This window comes from Rhinoderma darwinii, chromosome 2 (genome assembly GCF_050947455.1).
Source record: "Rhinoderma darwinii isolate aRhiDar2 chromosome 2, aRhiDar2.hap1, whole genome shotgun sequence".
NCBI lineage: Eukaryota > Metazoa > Chordata > Amphibia > Anura > Rhinodermatidae > Rhinoderma > Rhinoderma darwinii.
This window is the reverse complement of record NC_134688.1, coordinates 415,907,451-415,929,157: the sequence shown is the minus strand read 5'-3', so window position 1 is coordinate 415,929,157 and position 21,707 is coordinate 415,907,451. Positions and strand designations below refer to the sequence as shown.

General features: G+C 39.7%; 1 protein-coding gene and 2 long non-coding RNA genes across 8 annotated transcripts in view; all 3 read right to left on the bottom strand.

The window, feature by feature from the left end:
* Window positions 1-21,707, bottom strand: part of RAP1GAP2 (RAP1 GTPase activating protein 2) — a 669,125-nt gene that overhangs the window by 162,020 nt on the left and 485,398 nt on the right. The window lies entirely within an intron of this gene.
* LOC142741454 (uncharacterized) lies at window positions 1,246-3,450 on the bottom strand. The gene is made up of 2 exons (XR_012881146.1): window positions 3,378-3,450; window positions 1,246-1,697 (listed from the first exon to the last, which is right to left on the bottom strand). It is a non-coding gene; the product is annotated as an uncharacterized LOC142741454 (long non-coding RNA).
* On the bottom strand, window positions 8,783-10,993 carry LOC142743455 (uncharacterized). Its single transcript, XR_012881566.1, has 2 exons — window positions 10,915-10,993; window positions 8,783-9,234 (listed from the first exon to the last, which is right to left on the bottom strand). It is a non-coding gene; the product is annotated as an uncharacterized LOC142743455 (long non-coding RNA).

Sequence of the window (21,707 nt, the reverse complement as noted above, 5' to 3'; positions counted from 1 at the left end):
CTAATGACCGCCGTAGAAAGACGTATCGGCGGTCATTAAGGGGTTAATCATTATAACATTTTTTGTTGTTGAATTTGCGCCAATATGCTTAGCATTGCTTAAAATCTGTCCCAAACAGTCAACACATTGGTAAAACAAGTCCGGTTACAATAAAATTATAATCTAATCAGATTTTACTAGGCAATACTTGGCCTAAAAGTTCCATTAGCTTCTGAACTATAGCAGTTGCCCATTTGTGTCTTAGTTTGTGAAGAGTGACTTTGTTGCCACTGAAGAAGCCCCAGAACATTTGCATCTTCCTGACCTCTACTTTTATAAGTTTCATCAATTTCTCTGCCATTTGTTTCCATTCCATTGGGGTTTTGGGGTTTTTAAAAGCAAGAATAGTGCAGTCTGCATCATACCGGAACCCAAAACAGAAACCTGATGACCCCATTATAAATCAATAGGACCTGTCAGGATTCGTTGGGATCCATTTGAAAACAGATCTGTCATAGCTGTCATGTCTCAATTGAGAAGGGAAGTCATGACGACAATAATGGGTTGATGATTATGCTCCATTTAATTTTCTAGACAGAGACAGTAAACCATTAGGCAGGAAATATCCCAGGGGGTCATTAATCTTTAGGGGGAGCAACTGTCTGGCTGGTGCACAGTGATCTGTATGGTGGACATCAATGATGCTTTCCTATATGGCAGTTAATTATGCATCGAAAAACATTCTGTAGATGTCAAGCACATGAAAAGGCCAGTGACCTTCTGGACATGAAGATTTCCTGTTTAATGGTTGTCCTAATCGAGGTAGTAACCTATAATGTGCATGTATTATATCCTAATTCTGTACATAATGACAGGATCAGGTCTAGTGAATTTGCTAAATGAACCGCTATATTAAGAAATCACACATTTAATATGAAATATATTGTTTATCGTTGTCTATATGTGACAATGTGACATTGAGCAGAACTTACAGCTAATCTGTATTCACCATTCAACCTCTCATCAAGCCACTGTAACATTTTGTGGACAGTTTCTTTGCTGTTAATGGATATATTAATCTTTCTTGTCTTCTAATGTCAATTATAACCGGTATAAATCTAAAACTGAAAAGAATTACAGGTCCTCAAGAGAGACTTGTAAAACTTCAGCTTGTTTATGGCTTGCTATGTCTGCGGAGGCCCAGAGGACAACACATTACATTTACACACTGAGGACGTGAGCAGGCAAAAAGCAAATCTCCTCCGGCATCCTTGAATCTTTATGGACTGGCACAGTGTTGGTAAAGAGCATTAATTTTAAAAAATATATATATTTTCCTAATTCTGTTTTAATTCGATGCACATGCCTTAGGTATTCGAAAAAGCAGGGATATATACAGAAATTCATAAGAAAAACTGTGTTCTTGCATTCCCATGGTAGCCAATTTGATATGGCGTGTCAACAAAGTCTTTGTTAACTGTCGATTCAGAGATGGTCATTTGGCACATTCACTGTTTCCTCTGGCTTTACATTGAAGTGTGAGCTGCTTGGACTGGCCCACCAGTATTCTGGAGTATCTTCCGGTGGGCCCAGTCTCTGACACAATAATGAGTCCCTAATACAACAGGGCCCCAAACAGTTTGGAGCCAATCACGTGCCACTCTATTTCTTAAGAGCTTCACAAGTAACCTATTAGACTGCATTGATGTGTCCTGAACCTGCAATGAGAACAACAAAGTTTACAATAAAATCAAAAGTGGATATGCACAAGTCCTGTATAAATGGATATTGGGCCTTTAGAATAGTTTCCTTAGGTGGGCCCAGAAAAAATTTACTGCAATATCTTAACTAAGAGAATCATCAAATTGCACAAAGGGTGCAACACAAAGAGATAAAGGGCAGTGCCTCCTAAAAGAAATATAAATATGCCTGTAAATATAAGTCTTTGAGTTATTCTCTGTCAACTCATTTGACACCTAGTTTTCTTTGACTCCTGAATGGCAAATCTGCCTGGCTATGCAAAAAACACATTCTTCTGCCCAACCTAGGGCTACAGAAGTGGTGACAACCTTTAGGAGCTGTACTAGAGGCCATATTGGTGGTCACTTTTGGAAAACAGCAAGGTAAGAAGCAGAAATACCTAGAAAACATCTGAATAGAAACTCACAAACTTCTCTTTAAAGTGTAACTAAACGTTTTACAAACTTCTGACATGTCATAGTGACATGTCAGAAGTTTTGATTGGTGGGGGTCCGAGCAATGAGACCCCCACCAATCGCTAAAACGAAGCGGCAGAAGCACTCGTGTGAGCGCTCAGCCACTTAGTTTCTGTTCGGCTTTTTCCGGAAAGCCGATGTAGCGGTGTATGGGCTCATAGACTTTCTATTGGGCCCGTACTCTGATACATTGATTTTCGGAAAAAGCTGAACAGACATGAAGCGGCTGAGCGCTCACACGAGCACTTTCTGACACTTCGTTTGAGCGATTGGTGTCAGAAGTTTGTCAAACATTTAGTTACCCTTTAAGGTAGAAATGCTTTAAATCACAAATCAAGCTCTGCTACATTTTTCATAAAATACATAATTTTGGTGCTTTTCTATTATACTGTGCGTAAATAAATGAATATTCTACTTTTGAAAAATTGCTCTGCATAAGATTCATTAAATTTAGATAAACAAAATCAACACAAATGAACCTGTTTTTATTTGCACATTTTAATCATGGTTAATTGTTATTTTCTAATAAATGATGCATTTTAGCTCATGACTATGGTAACATCGTAAAAATTAATGGTGTTGATGGCTCAGTTGCTTGGGGACAGAAAGTTACGGCTATGAAATTCTTGGATCAGCATGACATGTGTTCTAAAATGGAATGATTACTTCCAAGATCTGAAACACTTGCTTTGTACATAATTGCGCAACATCGATTGTCCTTGTTAGCAAGTTACATATTCAAAAGAGACAGCGCCTTTATAGGACAAGGACAGGCAGAGTATTAGTGATCACAAGAGAGTTCATTGTAGTAGCCTTCCCATAGTGATATACCTTAGAAAACTGGAAACCATAGACTAGTAATAACCTTCTTTATCTCTTATTTGACATCACATACAGAAATATCACCGTACAGTATGAACACAACGGATACAGTAGATCCATTGCATTTAACCCTATCTCCCCTACTTCAAGAGTCCATTAAGCTGTCACTGCAGCAGCTGAACAAAGGAAAAGAAAACTTTTTTTTACTAGTTCAAATTGATCTCTCCTTAAAGGGGTTTTCCAATCCTTTTTATTTTTTTTTAAATCAATGCAATGTTCCTCTATTAATATATTAGTGCACTCTGACTAGCTTTTTCTTGATAATAAATGGTTTTAGTAACATTACTCCCTATTGTTTACCTTGAGAGGTTTGTTTTGCTCAGTAAGTTCATTCCTCTTCTCTTCCTGTGTTTCTCCTCCCTGCATGCACTGCTCTAGTCCCAGCATGCAATGTGCATGCAGCAGTGCACTTGCTCCGCCTACTACACCCAGCTCTACTAACTTCTGCAATCTCAGTCTTCATTTTGGTGCTCTCATTCTATTACTGATAGCACAAGCTGAAATCACTGGATATCTGCGTTTTTAACCTCTTAACGCCGAAGGGCAGATATATCAGTCCTCTGCAGCTGCTAGTTCGCGCAGGAGGAGGGATATATCCGTCCTGTGATGGCGCGGGTACTGCCAGTGTACCCACACGATCAGCGGCAGGAGCACGGCTGTTATACACAGCCTGGCTCCTGCTGCAACTGCCGGAATAGAAGCGCGCTCCGATTCCGGCAGTTTAACCCATTAAATGCCGCTGTCAATAGTGACAGCGGCATCTAATGTGTTTGACAGAGGGAGGGAGCTCCCTCTGTTTTATACTGACAGGCAATAATGCTTTGGTATACGAAGTATACCAAAGCATTATATATGCGATCGGCACATCGCATAGTGAAGTCCCCTGGTGGGACTAAAAAAAAAATGTCAATCCGTTAAATAAAGTTGGTGAAAAAACAAAAAAAAAATTACAGTGAAAATCAAATAAAACTATTTTTTTTTGCCCAAAAAGTGGTTTTTTTAAAGTAAAAGTGTCAAAACAAATCACACATACACATATATGGTATCCCCGCGATCGTAACCACTTGAACAATAAAATTAACACATTAATTAAACCGCTGGATGAACGGCGTCCAAAAAAACAACGGCAAAATTCGCTCTTTTCTCCCACTCCCACTATTAAAAATTAATCTAAGTCCTATGTACCCCAAAATAGTACTAATGAAAACTACACATTGTCCCGCAAAAATCAAGCCCACGTACGGCCACATAGACGGAAAAATAAAACCGTTACAGCTCTTGGAATGCGGCGATGCAAAAACAAGTAATTTTTTTCTAAAAGGGTTTTTATTGTGCAAACGTAGGAAAACATATAAAACCTTTACATATTTGGTATCCCCGTAACCGTGCCGAGCCATAGAATAAAGCACAACGTTCAAATATTTCAGTCAGTCCCACAGACATTGAATGGAGCAGCTGGGCACATGTTCGTCCTCTACACCCTTCAAACTCATCCTTACTTGGGGGGGTTCAGTGAGGTGGAAAGTGTGGGCTCTGGAATCCCATTCTAGTGATCGGTAGGGGTCCCAGCTGGGTCCCCCGGGGATCAGACACTTATCACCTATCTTGTGGATAGGTGATAAATGTCTATTCTGGGAGTACCCCTTTAAGCATGAAAAGGTTGTTGTGGTTAAAAAGAATTCCATCGGTTGCCTGCTCTACGTTCAGATCCCTCCACCTCAAAGCTTCAATCAGACAACTCAAGTCAGTTTAATAAGGAATTACTTATAAAGCTATTTTATAATATTTTAGTTAAAATATTGTTAAAAATCTATTATCACCATTATAAAGATATGAACATTTTGGAAGATACTTTTCAAATTGTCTAATGCAAAAAAAAAACAGAACTAAAGAAACAGTATCGGTGGAAATACAATGTGTCTCACATTATTCATTCAATGCCACCGCCACACAGTAAATGCCTTCATTATTTAATTGGGCGCACGGTCAAGGCTGTATATTCATAAGAAACAATGAATGAGGTGGTAATTTCACTAATGAAAACATAAAAGGAAATACCATACTACATATTTTTCCGAATACCGAACTTTTATTTTTAAGTTCTTCTCTTTCATATCCAGTGTAAAAGGTAAAAAAAAAACAATTATAAAATATGAATTTCTGACTTTTATTAACATTTCTTATCATAGGGTTGTCACAAACAATTCTAGGAATGATCATTCCTATTGATGATGACAACTACCCTGCTGTGTCATCGTCCTCATAGCTCTACAGGTGACTGCAATTCCTAGAGGACATTACAAAGATTCCCCAAGGACAATTAATTATCGTAGCCTTAAGAATTCTTCCAATAGAGATTAGACCTTGTAATCTGGCTTGTCGCAGGAGATAGTCAACGGTAATAATGATGACAAAATTACAGTGAATGGCCCCATTTGAATGTCTGAAAAATGATAAATACATGAAGATACTATAAATACTAAAGATAACAAATCTCTGGTATTTCACGTGTGTGTGTGTGTGTGTGTGTGTGTGTGTGTGTGTGTGTGTGTGTGTGTGTGTGTGTGTGTGTGTGTGTGTGTGTGTGTGTATATATATATATACTGGCGCCTTCATCTGGCTTTATACATAAAAAGCCACAGACAGTGTGGTTTATAAACTTAAAAAAGCCAGAATGCCCAGAGTGACAGTTCAGACAGCCAATCAGAGGTGAACCAGAGTATGCTAAATATAGTGTAAAAACATTAGTTACAAAACTATTATAGGAATAGATTTACACTATATTTAGCATACTTTGGTTCACCTCAGATTGGCTGTCTTAACTGTCACTCAGGGGGCATTCTGGCGGTTTTATATGTTTATAAACCACACTGTCTGTGGCTTTTTAATGTATAAGGCCTGATGAAGGCGCCAGTCCGGTGTCGAAACGCGTTACCTCAGTAAATACTTTATTATAACCTACCTATTTTCCTTAACACCTTCCTGATGAAATAGCGCTATTTGGCTTCATATATATATATATATGTATATTTATTTTCTCATACTGATACAATACTACGTGATGGAGCCTTGTGGTCCCATTGGCTAGGAAGCAGCGGCAACTTTATCAATTGATTGCCTTCAAACAGTGTTGTGCCTGGATACTGCAAAATTATCCCAGGTGAGGATATTTCTTTCACCTATACTCCTATTCACCATTGTTTTGGGTATGCACCATGAGGCGCTTCTTCCTTTGATTTATTTCAGATATGTGGTATTTCAGGTTGTCACAATGATTATTTATCATACCTCCCGGTAAACATGTTTACTTTTTAGGGAAGACATGGGAATGTTTACATGTGACAAATGTTGGAATAATGGGTGACGTCTTGTAGAATACAGATGGATCCTTGACTATAGCCAGATTTAAAGATGGGGTAGATCAGTAAAGTATACATTGATGGTTAGCCACCATTATCATTCCAAAAATATTTACTCTCGTTTCAAATGTGAAATATGAACATTTAACCCCTTCCCCCTGCTTGCATTCTGGGCCCTAATGTCCAAGCCATTTTTTACATTTTTCCATTGTCACATTCGAAGAGCTGTAACTTTTTTATTTTTGCGTCGGCATAGCTGTATAAGGTCTTGTTTTTTGCGGGACGACTTGCAGTTTTTATTGGTACCATTTGAGAGTAGATGCGACTTTTTGATCACTTTTTATCACATTTTTTTAAAGTCAGGATTAACAGAAAACAGCAATTTTTCCATTGTTTTTTATTTTATTTTTTACGGCGTTCACAGTGCGGGTTAAATAATGTAACAGCTTTATAGTCGGGGTCGTTACGGACGCGGCGATACCAAATATGTGTAACTTTTCTGCTTTATTGTAGTTTTTTTTAATAGTAAAGCATTTTGTAAGGGGAAAAGCTGGGTTTTTCATTTTTTTTGTTTCACTTTTTTTTTTTTATTAACTTTATTAAACTTTTTTACTTTTTTACTAGTCCCACTAGGGGACTTCACTATCCTCCGATCGCTATTATAATACACTGCAATACTTTTGTATTGCAGTGTATTACTGCCTGTCCGTTTAAAACGGAGAGGCATCTGCTAGGTCATGCCTGCGGCATGATCTAGCAGGCATTCGCTCCAGGCAGACCTGGGGGTCTTTATTAGACCCCCGGCTGCCATTAGAGACACAGACACTCGGCGATTTTATCGCCGGGTGTCAGTGAGATGAGAGGGAGCTCCCTCCCTCTCTCCAAAACCACTCAGATGCGGTGCTCGCTATTGCGCACCGCATCTGAAGGGTTAAACGGGTGAGATCGATACTAATATCGATCTCACCCGGCAGAGCAGGGACGCCCCCAGCCCTCAGCTACCTCTGGCAGCTGAGAGCAGGGAGATTTCACGGCTCCCTGCTCTGTTTACTTTATTCTACAGCAGCGACGTAGAATAGCGGCGCTCTAGAATAAAGCCCACTAATGACCGCCGTAGAAAGACGTATCGGCGGTCATTAAGGGGTTAATCATTATAACATTTTTTGTTGTTGAATTTGCGCCAATATGCTTAGCATTGCTTAAAATCTGTCCCAAACAGTCAACACATTGGTAAAACAAGTCCGGTTACAATAAAATTATAATCTAATCAGATTTTACTAGGCAATACTTGGCCTAAAAGTTCCATTAGCTTCTGAACTATAGCAGTTGCCCATTTGTGTCTTAGTTTGTGAAGAGTGACTTTGTTGCCACTGAAGAAGCCCCAGAACATTTGCATCTTCCTGACCTCTACTTTTATAAGTTTCATCAATTTCTTTGCCATTTGTTTCCATTCCATTGGGGTTTTGGGGTTTTTAAAAGCAAGAATAGTGCAGTCTGCATCATACCGGAACCCAAAACAGAAACCTGATGACCCCATTATAAATCAATAGGACCTGTCAGGATTCGTTGGGATCCATTTGAAAACAGATCTGTCATAGCTGTCATGTCTCAATTGAGAAGGGAAGTCATGACGACAATAATGGGTTGATGATTATGCTCCATTTAATTTTCTAGACAGAGACAGTAAACCATTAGGCAGGAAATATCCCAGGGGGTCATTAATCTTTAGGGGGAGCAACTGTCTGGCTGGTGCACAGTGATCTGTATGGTGGACATCAATGATGCTTTCCTATATGGCAGTTAATTATGCATCGAAAAACATTCTGTAGATGTCAAGCACATGAAAAGGCCAGTGACCTTCTGGACATGAAGATTTCCTGTTTAATGGTTGTCCTAATCGAGGTAGTAACCTATAATGTGCATGTATTATATCCTAATTCTGTACATAATGACAGGATCAGGTCTAGTGAATTTGCTAAATGAACCGCTATATTAAGAAATCACACATTTAATATGAAATATATTGTTTATCGTTGTCTATATGTGACAATGTGACATTGAGCAGAACTTACAGCTAATCTGTATTCACCATTCAACCTCTCATCAAGCCACTGTAACATTTTGTGGACAGTTTCTTTGCTGTTAATGGATATATTAATCTTTCTTGTCTTCTAATGTCAATTATAACCGGTATAAATCTAAAACTGAAAAGAATTACAGGTCCTCAAGAGAGACTTGTAAAACTTCAGCTTGTTTATGGCTTGCTATGTCTGCGGAGGCCCAGAGGACAACACATTACATTTACACACTGAGGACGTGAGCAGGCAAAAAGCAAATCTCCTCCGGCATCCTTGAATCTTTATGGACTGGCACAGTGTTGGTAAAGAGCATTAATTTTAAAAAATATATATATTTTCCTAATTCTGTTTTAATTCGATGCACATGCCTTAGGTATTCGAAAAAGCAGGGATATATACAGAAATTCATAAGAAAAACTGTGTTCTTGCATTCCCATGGTAGCCAATTTGATATGGCGTGTCAACAAAGTCTTTGTTAACTGTCGATTCAGAGATGGTCATTTGGCACATTCACTGTTTCCTCTGGCTTTACATTGAAGTGTGAGCTGCTTGGACTGGCCCACCAGTATTCTGGAGTATCTTCCGGTGGGCCCAGTCTCTGACACAATAATGAGTCCCTAATACAACAGGGCCCCAAACAGTTTGGAGCCAATCACGTGCCACTCTATTTCTTAAGAGCTTCACAAGTAACCTATTAGACTGCATTGATGTGTCCTGAACCTGCAATGAGAACAACAAAGTTTACAATAAAATCAAAAGTGGATATGCACAAGTCCTGTATAAATGGATATTGGGCCTTTAGAATAGTTTCCTTAGGTGGGCCCAGAAAAAATTTACTGCAATATCTTAACTAAGAGAATCATCAAATTGCACAAAGGGTGCAACACAAAGAGATAAAGGGCAGTGCCTCCTAAAAGAAATATAAATATGCCTGTAAATATAAGTCTTTGAGTTATTCTCTGTCAACTCATTTGACACCTAGTTTTCTTTGACTCCTGAATGGCAAATCTGCCTGGCTATGCAAAAAACACATTCTTCTGCCCAACCTAGGGCTACAGAAGTGGTGACAACCTTTAGGAGCTGTACTAGAGGCCATATTGGTGGTCACTTTTGGAAAACAGCAAGGTAAGAAGCAGAAATACCTAGAAAACATCTGAATAGAAACTCACAAACTTCTCTTTAAAGTGTAACTAAACGTTTTACAAACTTCTGACATGTCATAGTGACATGTCAGAAGTTTTGATTGGTGGGGGTCCGAGCAATGAGACCCCCACCAATCGCTAAAACGAAGCGACAGAAGCACTCGTGTGAGCGCTCAGCCACTTAGTTTCTGTTCGGCTTTTTCCGGAAAGCCGATGTAGCGGTGTATGGGCTCATAGACTTTCTATTGGGCCCGTACTCTGATACATTGATTTTCGGAAAAAGCTGAACAGACATGAAGCGGCTGAGCGCTCACACGAGCACTTTCTGACACTTCGTTTGAGCGATTGGTGTCAGAAGTTTGTCAAACATTTAGTTACCCTTTAAGGTAGAAATGCTTTAAATCACAAATCAAGCTCTGCTACATTTTTCATAAAATACATAATTTTGGTGCTTTTCTATTATACTGTGCGTAAATAAATGAATATTCTACTTTTGAAAAATTGCTCTGCATAAGATTCATTAAATTTAGATAAACAAAATCAACACAAATGAACCTGTTTTTATTTGCACATTTTAATCATGGTTAATTGTTATTTTCTAATAAATGATGCATTTTAGCTCATGACTATGGTAACATCGTAAAAATTAATGGTGTTGATGGCTCAGTTGCTTGGGGACAGAAAGTTACGGCTATGAAATTCTTGGATCAGCATGACATGTGTTCTAAAATGGAATGATTACTTCCAAGATCTGAAACACTTGCTTTGTACATAATTGCGCAACATCGATTGTCCTTGTTAGCAAGTTACATATTCAAAAGAGACAGCGCCTTTATAGGACAAGGACAGGCAGAGTATTAGTGATCACAAGAGAGTTCATTGTAGTAGCCTTCCCATAGTGATATACCTTAGAAAACTGGAAACCATAGACTAGTAATAACCTTCTTTATCTCTTATTTGACATCACATACAGAAATATCACCGTACAGTATGAACACAACGGATACAGTAGATCCATTGCATTTAACCCTATCTCCCCTACTTCAAGAGTCCATTAAGCTGTCACTGCAGCAGCTGAACAAAGGAAAAGAAAACTTTTTTTTACTAGTTCAAATTGATCTCTCCTTAAAGGGGTTTTCCAATCCTTTTTATTTTTTTTTAAATCAATGCAATGTTCCTCTATTAATATATTAGTGCACTCTGACTAGCTTTTTCTTGATAATAAATGGTTTTAGTAACATTACTCCCTATTGTTTACCTTGAGAGGTTTGTTTTGCTCAGTAAGTTCATTCCTCTTCTCTTCCTGTGTTTCTCCTCCCTGCATGCACTGCTCTAGTCCCAGCATGCAATGTGCATGCAGCAGTGCACTTGCTCCGCCTACTACACCCAGCTCTACTAACTTCTGCAATCTCAGTCTTCATTTTGGTGCTCTCATTCTATTACTGATAGCACAAGCTGAAATCACTGGATATCTGCGTTTTTAACCTCTTAACGCCGAAGGGCAGATATATCAGTCCTCTGCAGCTGCTAGTTCGCGCAGGAGGAGGGATATATCCGTCCTGTGATGGCGCGGGTACTGCCAGTGTACCCACACGATCAGCGGCAGGAGCACGGCTGTTATACACAGCCTGGCTCCTGCTGCAACTGCCGGAATAGAAGCGCGCTCCGATTCCGGCAGTTTAACCCATTAAATGCCGCTGTCAATAGTGACAGCGGCATCTAATGTGTTTGACAGAGGGAGGGAGCTCCCTCTGTTTTATACTGACAGGCAATAATGCTTTGGTATACGAAGTATACCAAAGCATTATATATGCGATCGGCACATCGCATAGTGAAGTCCCCTGGTGGGACTAAAAAAAAAATGTCAATCCGTTAAATAAAGTTGGTGAAAAAACAAAAAAAAAATTACAGTGAAAATCAAATAAAACTATTTTTTTTTGCCCAAAAAGTGGTTTTTTTAAAGTAAAAGTGTCAAAACAAATCACACATACACATATATGGTATCCCCGCGATCGTAACCACTTGAACAATAAAATTAACACATTAATTAAACCGCTGGATGAACGGCGTCCAAAAAAACAATGGCAAAATTCGCTCTTTTCTCCCACTCCCACTATTAAAAATTAATCTAAGTCCTATGTACCCCAAAATAGTACTAATGAAAACTACACATTGTCCCGCAAAAATCAAGCCCACGTACGGCCACATAGACGGAAAAATAAAACCGTTACAGCTCTTGGAATGCGGCGATGCAAAAACAAGTAATTTTTTTCTAAAAGGGTTTTTATTGTGCAAACGTAGGAAAACATATAAAACCTTTACATATTTGGTATCCCCGTAACCGTGCCGAGCCATAGAATAAAGTTAACATGTTATTTACGCTGCATAGTAAACGGCGTAAATTTATAACGTGAAAATCAATGCTGGAATAGCTGCTTATTTTCAATTCTCTCCTAAAATAAAGTTAATAAAAGTTAATCAATATATTAAAAGCATCTAAAAATGGTGGAATTACAAAATAAAACTCGTCCCGCAAAAAACAAGCCCTTATACGGCTATGTCGACGGAATAAAAAAAAAGTTACGACTCTTGGAATGTGACCGTGAAAAAAACAAAAATAATCCTTGGTCATTAACGTGCAAAATGGCCCGGTCATTAAGGGGTTAAACGGTTTGAAGAGGTCTTCTGGTACCAAAACAGTGGAAACCCCCAAAAGGTGCCCCCATTTTGGAAACTAGACCCCTTGAGGAATTCATTGTAGTTTTCTTGGGGTGCATGCGGCTTTTTGATCAGTTTTTATTCTATTTTTAAGTGGCGTGGTGACTAAAAAACAGCAATTCTAGTATTGTTTTTTTATTCTATTTTTGTTACAGCGTTCACCGTGCGCTATAAATGACATATTCACTTTATTCTGCGGGGCGATACGATTAGGGCTCATTTACACGAGCGTGTTATACATCCGTGCAACGCGCGTCGCAGGGACCTATGTTAGTCTATGGGGCCGTGCAGCCAGGTGGGCGTGATTTTCACGCAGCGTATGTCCGCTGCGTGAAACGCACGACGTCCTATATTTGTGCGCTGTTCGCACATCACGCACCCATTGAAGTCAATGGGTGTGTGAAAACCACGCATGTCGCACGGAAGCAATTCCGTGGGACGCGCGTGATTCGCGCAACAGCACTGTAAAGGATGAATGAAAACAGAAAAGCACCACGTTCTTTTCTGTTTACAAACATCCAAACGGAGTGTCATAATGATGGCGGCTGCGCGAAAACCAGGCAGCCGCGCATCATAAAGGGCTGACACACGGAGCTGTTAATTGCCTTTTGCGCACGCAAAACGCCGCGCTTTTTGCTTGCACAAAATGCACACGCTCGTGTAAACCCGGCCTTACGGTGACACCAGATGTTTATAGTTCTTTTAGGTCTTATGGCGTTTGCACAATAAAATACGTTTTGTAAAAAATCATTCACTTTTTGTGTTACCTTATTCTAAGAGCCAGAACTTTATTATTTTTCCATCAATAAAGCCGTGCGAGGACTTATTTTTTGCGTAACGAACTGTAGTTTCGATCAGGACCATTTTTAGGTACATGCGACTTTTTGATCTATTTTTGATAAATTTTTTGGGAGGTGAAGTGACCAAACAATTGTGATTGTGGTACGGTTTATTATTATTTTCTTTTACGCCGTTCACCGCGCGGGATAAATAACAAAATAATTTTGTAGTTCAGGCCGTTACGGACGCGGCGATACCAATTATGTATAGTTTATTTATTTATATATTTTTATTAATAAAAAAGGACTGATAAGGGAAAAAAAGGGGATTTTTTTTAACTTTTATTTTCTTATTTTTACACATCTTTTTTTTTTTACTTTATTACTTTCTCCCACTAGGGGACTTGAGGGCAGGAGGGCCTGATCGCTATTCTAATACTCTGCACTACATGCGTAGTGCAGTGTATTAGAACTGTCAGCTATTCACTGACAGCAAGCATAGTGGGTCCTGACTTTGTCAGGACCCATTAGGCTTCCGTCGATGGCATAGCCGGACGCCATTGTTTGGTGTCCGGTTGCCATAGTAACCATCGCCGGCCGCTATCGTGTAGCAGGCCGGCGATGGTAACTTAACCCCTAAAAAGCCGCGATCTCTATTGAACGCGGCTTTTAAGGGGTTAGACAGCGGGGACACAGCGATCGGTCCCCGCTGTAGGAGCTGCGGCAGCTGCTGTACGAGACTGCATGCTGTCACAGCTCCTGCACCTGTCGGGAAGACGGCCGAAACGGCCGTTATTCCCGCAACTTCGTATTCCGTCGGTAATTTATAAGGGGTTATAATTTCACAGAGCATGCGCGGTGGAGTGTGTTAACCACGCATGCTCTGAGATAAAGAAGCACGTGGTATGGTTACGTCATTTGTGACGTAACCGTACAGTGTGAAAGCCGGAAACCGGAAGCAAGGCAGAAGACTAAATGGACGGGTCTGCACAGGAAGTGCAGATTTTGCTTCACTAAGGGGGCGGTGACGGAGGAGGATATACGACGCTACAGCCATCTGATGAAACGGAAGTACATTGTAAAGTTATATCATTTTCATTGTTTTATTTAAATAAATGTAATTTTTTAGTTCCGGAATACCCCTTTAAATATATACATAGTTAAAGCTTCACTTCATTGTGAGGACACGGTCAAACAGCACCCCAGATCTCATCTTACTAAACCCTGTGAGTATAACTTGTGAAGGGAATGGGAGTTTGTGGCTTACTCCGAGCAAACTTATCCTTTAAAACTGTTATATATATATATATATATATATATACACACACACTACCATTCAAAAGTTTAGGGTCACTTAGAAATGTCCTTATTTTTTAAAGAAAAGCACAGTTTTTTTCAATGAAGATAACATTAAATTAATCAGAAATACACTCTATACATTGTTAATGTGCTAAATGACTATTCTAGCTGCAAACGTCTGGTTTTTAATGTACTATCTACATAGGTGTATAGAGGCCCATTTCCAGCAACCATCACTCCAGTGTTCTAATGGTACATTGTGTTTGCTAACTGTGTTAGAAGGCTAATGGATGATTAGAAAACACTTGAAAACCCTTGTGCAATTATGTTAGCACCGCTGTAAACAGTTTTGCTGTTTAGAGGAGCTATAAAACTGACCTTGCTTTGAGCTAGTTGAGAATCTGGAGCATTTGTGGGTTCGATTAAACTCTCAAAATGGCTAGAAAAAGAGAGCTTTCATGTGAAACTCGACAGTCTATTCTTGTTCTTAGAAATGAAGGCTATTCCATGCGAGAAATTGCCAAGAAACTGAAGATTTCCTACAACGGTGTGTACTACTCCCTTCAGAGGACAGCACAAACAGGCTCTAACCAGAGTAGAAAGAGAAGTGGGAGGCCCCGCTGCACAACTGAGCAACAAGACAAGTACATTAGAGTCTCTAGTTTGAGAAATAGACGCCTCACAGGTGCTCAACTTGCAGCTTCATTAAATAGTACCCGCAAAACGCCAGTGTCAACATCTATAGTGAAGAGGCGACTCCGGGATGCTGGCCTTCAGGGCAGAGTGGCAAAGAAAAAGCCATATCTGAGACTGGCTAATAAAAGGAAAAGATTAATATGGGCAAAAGCAGACAGACATTGGACAGAGGAAGATTGGAAAAAAGTGTTATGGACAGATGAATCGAAGTTTGAGGTGTATGGATCACACAGAAGAACATTTGTGAGACGCAGAACAACTGAAAAGATGCTGGAAGAGTGCCTGACGCCATCTGTCAAGCATGGTGGAGGTAATGTGATGGTCTGGGTTTGCTTTGGTGCTGGTAAAGTGGAAGAGTTGTACAAGGTAAAAGGGATTTTGAATAAGGAAGGCTATCACTCCATTTTGCAACGCCATGCCATACCCTGTGGACAGCTCTTGATTGGAGCCAATTTCACCCTACAACAGGACAATGACCCAAAGCACACCTCCAAATTATGCAAGAACTATTTAGGGAAGAAGCAAGCAGCTGGTATTCTCTTTATAATGGAGTGGCCAATGCAGTCACCAGATCTCAAACCCATAGAGCTGTTGTGGGAGCAGCTTGACCCTATGGTACGCAAGAAGTGCCCATCAAGCCAATCCAACTTGTGGGAGGGCCTCCTGGAAGCATGGGGTGAAATTTCTCCCGATTACCTCAGCAAATTAACAGCTAGAATGCCAAAGGTCTGCAATGCTGTAATTGCTGCAAATGGAGCATTCTTTGACGAAAGCAAAGTTTGAAGGAGAAAATTATTATTTCAAATAAAAATCATTATTTCCAACCTTGTCAATGTCTTGACTATATTTTCTAGTCATTTTGCAACTCATTTGATAAATATAAGTGTGAGTTTTCATGGAAAACACAAAATTGTCTGGGTGACCCCAAACTTTTGAACAGTAGTGTATATATATACAGTGAAGGAAATAAGTATTTGATCCCTTGCTGATTTTGTAAGTTTGCCCACTGTCAAAGACATGAACAGTCTAGAATTTTTAGGCTAGGTTAATTTTACCAGTGAGAGATAGATTATATAAAAATAAAAAAAATAAAAAAATCACATAGTCAAAATTATATATATTTATTTGCATTGTGCATAGAGAAATAAGTATTTGATCCCTTTGGCAAACAAAACTTAATACTTGGTGGAAAAACCCTTGTTGGCAAGCACAACAGTCAGACGTTTTTTGTAGTTGATGATGAGGTTTGCACACATGTTAGATGGAATTTTGGCCCACTCCTCTTTGCAGATCATCTGTAAATCCTTAAGATTTCGAGGCTGTCGCTTGGCAACTCGGATCTTCAGCTCCCTCCATAAGTTTTCGATGGGATTAAGGTCTGGAGACTGGCTAGGCCACTGCATGACCTTAATGTGCTTCTTTTTGAGCCACTCCTTTGTTGCCATGGCTGTATGTTTCGGGTCATTTTCATGCTGGAAGACCCAGCCACGAGCCATTTTTAATGTCCTGCTGGATGGAAGGAGGTTGTCACTCAGCATTTGACGGTACATGGCTCCATCCATTCTCCCATTGATGCGGTGAAGTAGTCCTGTGCCCTTAGCAGAGAAACACCCCCAAAACATAATGTTTCCACCTCCATGCTTGACAGTGGGGATGGTGTTCTTTGGGTCATAGGCAGCATTTCTCTTCCTCCAAACACGGCGAGTTGAGTTAATGCCAAAGAGCTAAATTTTAGTCTCATCTGACCACAGCACCTTCTCCCAATCACTCTCAGAATCATCCAGACGTTCATTTGTAAACTTCAGACAGGCCTGTACATGTGCCTTCTTGAGCAGGGGGACCTTGCGGGCACTGCAGGATTTTAATCCATTACGGCGTAATGTGTTACCAATGGTTTTCTTGGTGACCGTGGTCCCAGCTGCCTTGAGATCATTAACAAGTTCCCCCCGTGTAGTTTTCGGCTGAGCTCTCACCTTCCTCAGGATCAAGGATACCCCACGAGGTGAGATTTTGCATGGAGCCCCAGGTCGATGTCGATTGACAGTCATTTTGTATGTCTTCCATTTTCTTACTATTGCACCAACAGTTGTCTCCTTCTCACCCAGCGTCTTACTTATGGTTTTGTAGCCCATTCCAGCCTTGTGCAGGTCTATGATCTTGTCCCTGACATCCTTAGAAAGCTCTTTGGTCTTGCCCATGTTGTAGAGGTTAGAGTCAGACTGATTAATTGAGTCTGTGGACAGGAGTCTTTTATACTGGTGACCATGTAAGACAGCTGTCTTTAATGCAGGCGCCAAGTTGATTTGTAGCATGTAACTGGTCTGGAGGAGGCTGAACTCTTAATGGTTGGTAGGGGATCAATTAATTATTTCTCTGTGCACAATGCAAATAAATATATATAATTTTGACTATGTGATTTATTTTTTTTTCATATAATCTATCTCTCACTGGTAAAATTAACCTAGCCTAAAAATTCTAGACTGTTCATGACTTTGACAGTGGACTTACAAAATCAGCAAGGGATCAAATACTTATTTCCTTCACTGTATGAATAAATAGTGTAAATATGAGAAAATGTCCAAGCATCATTATCTATTGAGACATTTTCACATTGAACAGGTCAATGCAATGTAGGATCTTGACACCAGCGCCGGTAATGATCTGCTCATATAGATATTGTTTTAACATAAAAAGTTTGAATATTTGATGTACAGTGAAAAGATATTCCTATACTTTTTAATGAGGTCGAAAAGTCACATAGTGAATAATCTAAGCTAGATTTAAGAAGATCTCTTTAAGATAGATAACATTTTTAAACTGATGGGGCACATTAAAAGCCAACGGAAAATAATGTTAATTTAAAGATGAACAGTAAAGCATGATCTGTGTAGACGTGTATATAGTCTCTGCTCTTCAAGAACATTATGTGCAGTTGAAATCCCCTTATTATTTTACTTGCATATGTTCATCTTATTGCACGTGTTAGGACGAACAGGCAACTTGTAAAGAAATTGATCGTAGGTTGTCCCACAGCTGGAACCCCAGTAATCCGCTCTATACTGCAGGGGAACCTGGAGAAAACCTTCAATTTTCTAGATGCGCCACCACAGGGGAGCGTTACGTGGTGCCATAGAAATCAGTGGGCTGTCCATATAATATGTGGACGTGACAGGTCCTCCAGACAGAGGCGTTCTTTGTAGCTGCTCTCAGCACCAGCTGAGAGATCCACCTCTAATAACTCACAGTGCCCTAAGATGATGTTTGAAAAAAGGTTTTCTAAACCAACAACCCCTTTAAGAAAAGGTTCTGAGAAACTTTCCGTGCATTAACATTGCTCATTAACTAAATTAATGCTTCCTTTTTCATATGAATAAAAAGTAAAGTCGTTTAAAATTCTATTTTGTTGATGAATATCGTATGTGAAAGACAATGTAAAACAAAAAATAATTTGAAAAACATGACACCATCTAATAATTATAAACACCTTTTACTATGAGTTCACGTATAGTGTAAAAATACGCAGTGCAACCAGCCTGCAAATCTTTAGTTGTGGATTTTCATATTTATTTGCCTGTGGATTTCATACACTGCACTGCAAGGATTGAAGATAGATCATAGAAAGAGAGATAGATAGAATAGATAGATAGATAGATAGATAGATAGATAGATAGATAGATAGATAGATAGATAGATAGATAGATAGATAGATAGATAGATAGATAGATAGATAGATACATAGATAGATACATAGATAGATAGATATGAGACAGATAGATAGATAGATAGATAGATAGATAGATAGATAGATAGATAGATAGATAGATAGATAGATAGATAGATAGATAGATAGATAGATAGATAGATAGATAGATATTAGATAGATAGATAGATATGAGATAGATAGATAGATAGATAGATAGATAGATAGATAGATAGATAGATAGATAGATAGATAGATAGATAGATAGATAGATAGATAGATAGACAGACAGACAGTCTGAATAGTAAATGCATGTAAATTAGAAAGGGGTCTCTACCATTTTGTTATATGAACCCAACTTGCAGAAAAAAATCATAGCACCCCCTTAAATCTCATAGACACAAAGGATAAAGTATTACCCGATGTATCCAAGTATACTGTATACACATAGGACAAAGTATTAAGAACTTTTCGGGATTAACGTATGATGCCGAATGAAACCATAGCTAGGTGTGCAATTCAGATACTTTCTGACCCCAACTGCTCTGCCTCCCAATGAGATCCGGCAGTACAGTAAATCTCGTGCATATTCTGGGAACAAAGTCGCCAATGTACTAATAATGATTTCTACATATTGTAATTCAATGCTGTATATGTGAGAGGCAATGAAGAACGGATCATTTGCACTCAGGCTTCATGTCTCCTGGATAAATGCCTACACCACTTCATCTTTGCTAATGATTTCATATATACACAGATGGGCTCCTAGACCAAGTTAGTTTATTTCCGGCTATGTGTTCTGATGAAATAATAGTTTGCTTGTTTAGAAGGTAAAGCATACCTACAATTCAAGATTATTAAAGTAAAAAAATCTTTTGTATTGGTCATATTACTGCTCTGTACAACATGTACAACTTTTACGGAGCTGTAATTCTTCACCCACAGACTTTTAAATGGGCCAGTAACTCCTGATGCCTTTGATTTTGTACAGAGTTTGATACGCAGTTTTTTCTGCTATCTGCTTCCTGCACCATATTGTAAATTTACGGAACTGGCGGGAGATAGTTCCCGCACAGCCCCATAAATGTACGGCATAGGAATGGCCATCAGCAGTGGGAGTCAGCTGTTTAACCACTTAGATACTATGGTCAATATCAATTGTGGCACCTAAGAGGTTTTACAGAAGAGGGGGATCCCTCTGTAAGCCCATCGGTGCCCCCCAACGCTATCACGGTTTGTCGATAGGGTACCATGGCAGTAGGGGGCTTAGCAAAGACCCCCAAGTCTGCTATGGACGTGAGCCTATTAGGCCATACAAATATGCAAATATATACAAATGTGTTTATACACAGCAGCCAATCAGAGGCAGAGCTGCAGTGGGGAGGGAGAGAGCAGCAGCCTGAACTAATAATGAGAGAGGAGGTGGGTCTCAGACTACCTGAGACTTCCTGTAGGCACTGTAGTTAAACTGTAGTCACAGATCACAGCTCTGCTCTAATGGAGCTGACCTAAAAAACAGCCAAGCAGCAAGCACTGAGGAAACTAAATAGCGGGTAAGAATAACCTATAGATACTGACTTTATTATTTAATGCTTAAAGAGGCTCTGTCACCAGATTTTGCAAGCCCTATCTGCTATTGCAGCAGATCGGCGCTGCAATGTAGATTACAGTAACGTTTTTATTTTTAAAAAACGAGCATTTTTGGCCAAGTTATGACCATTTTCGTATTTATGCAAATGAGGCTTGCAAAAGTACAACTGGGCGTGTTGAAAAGTAAAAGTACAACTGGGCGTGTATTATGTGCGTACATCGGGGCGTGTTTACTACTTTTACTAGCTGGGCGTTGTGTATAGAAGTGTCATCCACTTCTCTTCACAACGCCCAGCTTCTGGCAGTGCAGACACAGCCGTGTTCTCCAGAGATCACGCTGTGACGTCACTCACAGGTCCTGCATCGTGTCAGACGAGCGGGGACACATCGGCACCAGAGGCTACAGATGATTCTGCAGCAGCATCGGCGTTTGCAGGTAAGTCGATGTAGCTACTTACCTGCAAATGCTGATGCTGCTGCAGAATCAACTGTAGCCTCTGGTGCCGACACGATGCAGGACCTGTGAGTGACGTCACAGATCTGCACTGCCAGAAGCTGGGCGTTGTGAAGAGAAGTGGATGACACTTCTCATCAGAACGCCCAGCTAGTAAAAGTAGTAAACACGCCCCGATGTACGCACATAATACACGCCCAGTTGTACTTTTACTTTTCAACACGCCCAGTTGTACTTTTGCAAACCTCATTTGCATAAATACGAAAATGGTCATAACTTGGCCAAAAATGCTCGTTTTTTAAAAATAAAAACGTTACTGTAATCTACATTGCAGCGCCTATCTGCTGCAATAGCAGATAGGGGCTGCAAAATCTGGTGACAGAGCCTCTTTAAGCTCATAACTGGACAGTCAATTTAAAGAAAGCTAACTGTAAAAAGGGTAGTTTGATGCCAAATCAATTTTCCTGCTTATGACTGTACAGAGGCAAATCTGATTCCATCACTTGAGACAGTTTGGTTGCTGTGGTTTGTCCGTTTGGCACTGAGCTGATGGCAGAGAATGGGTAAGGAGGCATAGCAGTTCTCAAACCACACTTTCTTATAGTCATATTAACTATAGACAAAATCTGTAACAGGGCTGTAACAAAGACCTCTGAACCCCCTATAGCTTTTATAGCATTAAAGGGGTTATCTATGATAGACCACTCATTTTCATATGCTCAGTTAAAGGCTATGTACACCCATGAGGGGCATTTTTTTTTTAAATTATAAACAAGTCACTTCGTGTGTTTGGTGTAACTTTTTAATTAGTCTTT